This window comes from Hevea brasiliensis, chromosome 4 (genome assembly GCF_030052815.1).
Source record: "Hevea brasiliensis isolate MT/VB/25A 57/8 chromosome 4, ASM3005281v1, whole genome shotgun sequence".
Lineage (NCBI taxonomy): Eukaryota > Viridiplantae > Streptophyta > Magnoliopsida > Malpighiales > Euphorbiaceae > Hevea > Hevea brasiliensis.
In genome coordinates, this window is record NC_079496.1 from 17973985 (window position 1) to 17981983 (window position 7999).

A 7999-nucleotide genomic window follows, 5' to 3' on the forward strand; every position below is an offset into this window, starting at 1 on the left:
TTTTGTCTTAAAACACTCTTTAGTTTGCTTGAAAAAGAAATTAAAGAATTTTAGAATTAATTACTGTCAAATCTTATATTTTCTTTAAAAATCGTTTTTGCCTATCCAAATTCCAGTAAATTTACTTCATGAGCCCTAACTCTAGAATCACGTTTACAATCAATTAATTCTAGATTTGCATTCTCATTGTTAATTTAGTGAAATTGCATCTTAATTAGGAGTTCATTTAATTACCTGTTCATTTCATATTTCTTTATATTTCTAAACAGTTGCTCCATTTATTTCCTTTAATTTTGATACACTTAATTATTAGCCCAAATAATCGTAACTTTTATAATTTAGTATTCAAGTAAAAGCTTCTGTGGGACGATATTTTTTCTTTACTATTTAAACAATCCATATATTTGCGGAAAGTACCAATCATAAGTTAAAGGGTAGGCAATAATCACACAAGCAAAAGAACCTACATATGAAATGACATTTAATCAAGTAATGAAAGCAACAGCAGTTGATCCAGTGAAGTGGTAACTCCAATCATGACATTCTCCACAAAATGCAGTTTTAGTATATGTCAGAAACTCGGAATGCACATATATGCATAAATCTCTCTCTCTCTCTCTCTCTCTCTCTCTCACACACACACAATGGAAGATGGAGCTCATTTCAGAAATGATCCTTGACACATTTTGAATTTCTTTAGCCAATATTCTGTCAGAGTTAGTTCATGACAGTAACATAAGATAATGACAAACTTTATGCTGAGTTTTAGCATAAAGAAATTGCTGTAGCAAAGTGGCAGAACAATAATAAAATAACGGTTCCATTCACAATGATGTTTTGCTACATGTAATAAAGAATACACATATAATGCACGATACTCTCTTTTTCAAACCCAAACACCACCAACACCACCCCAAAAGATAATAGTAATAATAATAATAATAATAATAATAATAATAATAATAATAATAATAAAAGAAAATGAAAGAAAAGAGAAAAAGGAAAAGAAAAAGGGCTAGATAACAGGTGTCAGTCTACTATACCATATTCTCTGTGTTCGTATTAGTTTGAGATTGTCTTATATTTGTATTGTCCTCATGTCTGTTAAAAACCATTTCACAAAAATAAAGCTTCCCTTCATTTAAATCATGAATTTACAAGCAACACGAAACTGAGAAAAGAACCAAAGAAATGTGAACTGCATACAATATGACCATTGTATACAAAAGATTGCCCATCGTGTCTTTAGCATACATTACGCAATCAAGTTCAAGTAAGCGCTACCTCCTAATGTGAACTGCATTTTCCTCCTACCATCACATAAACCAACAAATACAATATTAATTTCTTCGCAGCAAAACTGACATCTAAGAATTTCAAGGCATCCATAAATTCCCAATAGCACCCACTATTTAATTTTGTTATCATCCCTACGCCTATAGAATTTCAGAAAGATAAAATAAATAAATAAAATAACAAAAAAAATAGATTGATTCCAAACTTTCATGAATATGTATTATCATTCAATTCCAATTGATCTTTTAGATAATTTAAAGCTTAACATTTATTATAGATCATACATGTTCCTTCATATTGCCAAAGCTACACCTAACTCAAGGCTGGCTCACCATGAATTCTATACCAGGTATCCCAATAGATCAATGCAAGTGCCTAACAAAGCATCAGTTACAAATTGAGTTTGGTTATACATTCCACCGAGACTGAAAAAATGCCACCCTCCAGAAACATCATACTGAGGGTCACCAGTAAAGGCTCTATTAAGTATTAACAACATACTCACAATTGACAATGCCAATGATCCATAACTTACCCTAAAAGTACTTGGCCAATAATTGAAAGTCTTTAAGAAAGCCCAGTCACTTCTTATCTCAGCATAATTTCCAACAAATGCCACCCATTCTTTGCGGTGCAGTAAATAAATTTTAATTTAAAGGGAACAAGTTCAAGAGGACCAAGGTCATTTAATTCCAGCTCAACCCTCTAGCAACCTAAGGTCTAGGTGTAAGCAATTGATTACATTCGATTACGAGGTCATGAATAAAGTAGAATGATGTGGAACACAATAGAACACTCAAAGGGGGATGAGAAATAATTCTCAAAATTTGCATTAACTCTTAAAATCAATTCTCAAATTGTCGATACTAAAAGCCTATCAAAATACCTAGAGGAAATAAGCATTTATTGTAGAATTGTTAATCCTACTACTGATAAGACTTGGAATCCCAAAATAAGAAAAATACTAAACAAACACTAATTAGAAATCCTAATCCAACTGAAACGCACTAAATAAAATAAAATACTTCTTTCTAAATTTCTTCCTAAAATATCTCTAGAAGACAATCCTGCATCATAGAGCCAGACAGAAAATATTTATGATTTAATCAACATATGAAAGAGAAAAAGAAACAATTCCACCCAGAGCATTCTGATGAAATCCTAGCAGATAGTTTCAACAGGCATATCGGAGAGCATCCTCTGTGTGGTTGTGCCACCAAATAACATGCTTCTGAAAACAAAATTTAAGAATTCCACGCACAATTATGCATAGAAAACTTTATGGCAAAACTACTCAACATAGCAAATTTCAATACTTTCAGCAACTTCCAGGATAAAACAAAATCAACTATTGATACATAGGGCATAATGTGTACATACTGTTTTGCAAGCTAAACGACTTAGGGTCTAATTGGTATTACTGGTATCACTGCCGTTAAGAAAATCACTTTTTTAAATATTCTAGTTTGAGGGCATTAAAAAATAATTTGAAATTAAATTTAATAAGTTTTAGTAACAAACATACTAAAATAACAAAATAATTTTTTCCAAATTGCTTTTCTCAACAGCATCAAACGGTACTTTCATCAGAAAAGCAATGCCAAACAGGGCACTTACTAGTTGAGAATCTGTTCAAACCAAGTTGCACCAAAGACCAAAGAAAAACAAAAAATGAGAACATACCTGTCACGACCCGATCCCATGGGACAAACCGGCTCTAGGACTTGGGCTCGTAGTAAGCCCAACTAAACCCTAACCCATCAATAAGCCCATATTGAGCCCAAGTTCAAGAAATCAACAGGATAGAGTCCGGCCAAAAAACGGACTATCCAATGGGGAGTTTTTAACTCACCCGACCTGTAATCTCAATAAAAATGCTTTTGGAGAGCTCAGCTCACCCATCAATCATCCATAATCCAAAATAAAATCAATGGGAGCTCAGCTGTCACACTTTACCCCTTCGTAAGGCATAACATGATCCCATAATATACCTAATAAATTATCGAACGTTGCCTACCGATAACCTATTAGATATACCACAAGGGATTTTAAACTAATTTTTCAATCATTTTAAAATGTAAAGTGATATTGAATAATTATTAAAAGCCTTTAATTGAAGTTGTAACATGAGCTACAATTTTTAATTAATTCAGTGTTGCGAAAATTTTATAAAAATTTCAATAGAGTGCCGGCTAGAAATGGAGAAAACAGTTCTTTAAAATCTGTTAAAAACACTTTTAATATGCATAGAAATACCCACAACTCCATTTAAGGTTAACACAATCCAACACATTTTCAAACAATCTCAATCTCATTTAATTTAGTGCAATTCAAATATAAAATTTGCAATTCCAAAAGGAGAGAACAAAATATTATTATTATAATTTTAATTATACAACTGCTCATCTAGTTCAATAGATACATATGAACAAAAATTTACATCAAAAAGAAATTTATAAGGGTATAAAGTGTTATACCCGTAAAAAGCCCAAAAATAGATTTTTTTTCCTGCAACTTTAGCAACTCACTCTGCTGCTTTATTCTTCTCCCCATCTGCGATAGCAAGAAAAAGCCATCGTTGAGTAATTTTACTCAATGGTGCACAATAATAATTTTTAAAGCCATCAAAAATATAATCATTCATTGATACTAAGAATTTAAAATTTTCATAATCACAATTCACAAAATTATTGTCAAGATTTTTAATAACAATTTATCAAAATAAATTGTAAACCATGGTATTGCCAATAAATACATAACTTAGGTCATGATACAAAATTTCATTATTAATGTCATGTTGTACACTACGACAAAGCAATCTACAACCTCACTAACCAAAATTAATGAGGGAGATGGCTAGCTAGCTATATGAGTACTCATCCGATCTCAACCTCAAACTGGCAAGCCAGAGAATGAAGAATAAAATCAATCTCATCTCCATAAATGGAGGAAGAACATAATGGAACTATCTTGCCAAGTGTGATTTCGAAATCACATTCAAATCACATAATTCAAATATTTCATATCAATCACTAATCATATTTCATTTCAAAATTCTCATTTACAAAGTGGGCAATACACTATTTTTCAAATAAATTTCTCTAAGCCAAAATAATCACAATTTATTCATAACATTTATTCAAATGGATTTTCAAGTAGAAAACAAAGAATTAAAATTATTGTGCACAAACCTCTTATGTTTGCCTTGACTTAGTCCCCTCTTCCTCCTTTCTTGGAGGGCTCCTTTTCAACTGAAACACATAATTTGAAAGTGTTTCAATACCCATTCAAACCATTTCTAATACTAAATCCAACAATTGAATTTTTGCCTACTCAATTTTACTCATAATTTCTCTTAAGGATTGAGTTCTTTACATTTGGTGTATTTGTGATTACTATTCACTTGATTATTCATGTTAACATGTTGACTTTTTTATAATTAATAGGTATACGATTTCTAAACACATGGTCATACCACATTTTGGGTCACAAATTTGTTAGCATTGGTTGTCAATTGCAATTCAAAGTCTATTAGAATTAATCTCAAAATTTTAGATTTAGTCACTAATGTTTATTATTCCATTGAACCAATCTACAGTGGAAATTTGGCTAAACTTTTATCAAAGTTGTTCCTTAATGTGTCTAGTTTAATTCTCTTTTTGAATCACTCCATTTGGAGTTTTGTAGCTCAATTTATAGTATTTTTACCATAACTGGCCGGATTAGTCATTTCCAGATTTTCTGGGCAAGTTTTTGGTTCTGGCAGTTTTAGTGACCTAATTTTGGTTAGCAATTTGACTAGGTTATTGTCAGAATTTGGATTTCTATTCTCCACGAAAGTTGTTCTACTATATCTAAGCTTTCCAATGGTTTAAAAAATAGGTCATTTGGACCTCTCTACACAAAGTTATGACCATTTGAATATGTACTGTTCATTTGGTTAATTCTGCCCAGAATCAAGGCACCAATTCTGTATTCAACTAAATTTTAGATCAATTTATGGTCAGTTTTTGGGCAAGATTCCTTCATAAAAAATGTAGCATTATGACCCTAATTTTATCTCCAATTGAAGCAACACACTTCAACTTATAGCCATTTAAACTAGCTAGACTCATTTGTCCAGAATTCATCCATGCTACATTCACAATTTATTCCAACTTCATTCATCAATTTACACTTATAAGTACACCAATTTACCATTATTGAGCATCACAACATCAATTGGTCAATAATTCTTAAAAACCCCTAATTTCTCCCAAAACCCTAATCACCATAAACCCTAATTTTTCCAATTGTCACTAATCATGCACACTATCTCAATTATGTCTACTACTCCCAACAAGTTCTAATTCATGTTTAATTAGATCGAAACACTTTAAAACCCTAGAATTTTATGGCTGGCCAAAATTTCATCTCTTCCCAACATGCATAATTTTTCAATTTTTAAGTTAATTTCTACTTGCTCACATCATTTCCATAAGTAATAATCAGTTTAACTTAGGAGAAAGAGACTTACCTCTATTAGCTCCTTTCAACTCTTCAAATCTTTCACTCTTCTTTGAAATTCTTCTTGTCAATCTTCCTAACCAAAGGTAATTAGCAAGTTTTTGTTGAAAACTATAAAATTTGTGGTGAAATTTGAGTTTAGGAAACTTGAAATAACCATTAAGGGAGGATTTGCAAGGAGGAGAGAGAGAAAATTTGGCTAGCTTGAAGAAGAAGACCCAATTTGCAGTTTTAATTGTTTTTTTTTTTTGTCTTATTGTTATGATATTTATCCCTTAATTTTCATAAATTAAAAATATATTTTTTTTTAATTAAGTCATGCTTGCATATGGGTGATGTCATAATCACTTTAATTTTTGAATTTTTCTTTTCCTTTTTCCTTTCTTCCATTCACCTTTTCACTTTCAATCTATTTTTCATAACTTTAATTTTTTTATATTTCAATGAAAATTTAGGCCAAGAGTCATCTTTAAGGGTGAATTGATCATATTGCCCCTTATCGATCTGATCAAATTTTCTAGTAACACTGAGTTACTTCATGAACTTTAATTCAATTATTTGAGCTTGTTCTCTATTTTTTTTTTTTTTTGTAGTTTTCACATTATCATTAGTTTCACAATTTTCCTTAGGCCTAGGGTGTCACAGGGTCCCACGCGAAATTAGGGTAGCAACTGAGCTCACAGTCACTTCCCAGTTTGGTCACCCATCGCCGAGACCTCGACTCATTTAACTAATTATGCTTTATTTTTCTTATTTGTATTTCACCTTCATATAATTTCTCTTAATTTTTATTTATAGCTTTTCTAGGTGACATAAATATGGTTCTACATATCCTGATTATCTGGACAGACACTAGTCACCGAAACAGTAGAATGTATATACTATTTAGTATGAGGGTGTTAAAATTCGCCCGCCCACCCCCCCCCCCCCCCCCCCCCCCCAAATAAATTTCATCCCGAAATTTTACGTAGTTTTAGTCTCTGAACAGCTATGGGTGCTGTCTCTTCATATCCTCCTCGCGCTCCCAAGTAACCTCCTGGCCTGAATGATGGTTCCACAGCACATTAACCAGTGGTATTTGCTTATTCCTCAACTACTTCACCTCATGTGCCAGAATTTCTATAGGCACTTCCTCATAAGTAAGGTCTAGATTCACTTTAATTTTTTCTACTGGTAGAAGATGAGATGGGTCGGATCTATACTTCCTCAATATAGAAACATGGAAAACATTGTTTATCTTTTCTAACTCTGGAGGTAGTGCCAGTCTATATGCCAAAAGACCCACTCTTTCCAGAACCTCATATGGCCCAATAAAGCGAGGACTCAATTTCCCCTTTCTGCCAAATCTCATAATTTTCTTCTAAGGAGAAACCTTGAGAAATATCTTATCACCTACTGCATACTCAATATCTCTTCTTTTCAGACCAATATAGGACTTCTGATGATCTGATGCAGCCTTGAGTCTATCTCTGATAAGTTTAATCTTCTCCTCTATTTGTTGAACAATTTTTGGGCCAGTCAGTTTTCTTTCACCCACTTCATCCCAACACAAAGGAGTTCTGCACTTCCTGCCATACAAAGCTTTATATGGAGGCATCCCAATGCTTGATTGATAGCTATTATTGTAAGCAAATTCAATTAAAGGCAAGTGTGTGTCCCAACTACCTTCAAATTCAATCACACACATATCCTCCAAGATCTGAATTACCCTCTCAGACTGGCTGTCCGTCTTTAGATGAAATGCAGTTCTGAAGTTCAATCTAGTTCTTAGGGCTTTTTACAGACTACCCCAGAATATAGAAGTAAACCTTGAATCTCTGTCTAACACAATCGATACTGGAACTATATGAAATCTCACTATCTCATCAATGTATAGTTTAGCCAATCTGTCCAGGCTATAGTCTATTCTCATTAGCAGAAAGTGAGCAGACTTGGTTAATCTGTCCACAATGACCCATACTACATCATGATTCTTCTGTGTTTTAAGAAGTCCCATCACAAATTCCATTGTGATCCATTCCCATTTCCACTTGGGAATTGGCAATGGCTGTAGCAAACCAGCTGGCACTTGGTGTTTTGCCTTTACTTACTGACAAGTCAGGCATTTAGATACATACTCAGCTATGTTTTTCTTCATACCCATCCACCAACAGTGCTCTTTTACCGTTCTATACATTTTAGTTCCACTAGGGCGTAT

The 7999-nt window shown here is 32.9% G+C and overlaps 1 long non-coding RNA gene across 1 annotated transcript; it reads right to left on the reverse strand.

Moving 5' to 3' along the window:
- Positions 1-3657: 3657 nt before the first annotated feature.
- LOC110666870 (uncharacterized) lies at positions 3658-5835 on the reverse strand. Its single transcript, XR_009148439.1, has 2 exons — positions 4488-5835; positions 3658-3849 (listed from the first exon to the last, which is right to left on the reverse strand). It is a non-coding gene; the product is annotated as an uncharacterized LOC110666870 (long non-coding RNA).
- Positions 5836-7999: the final 2164 nt, after the last annotated feature.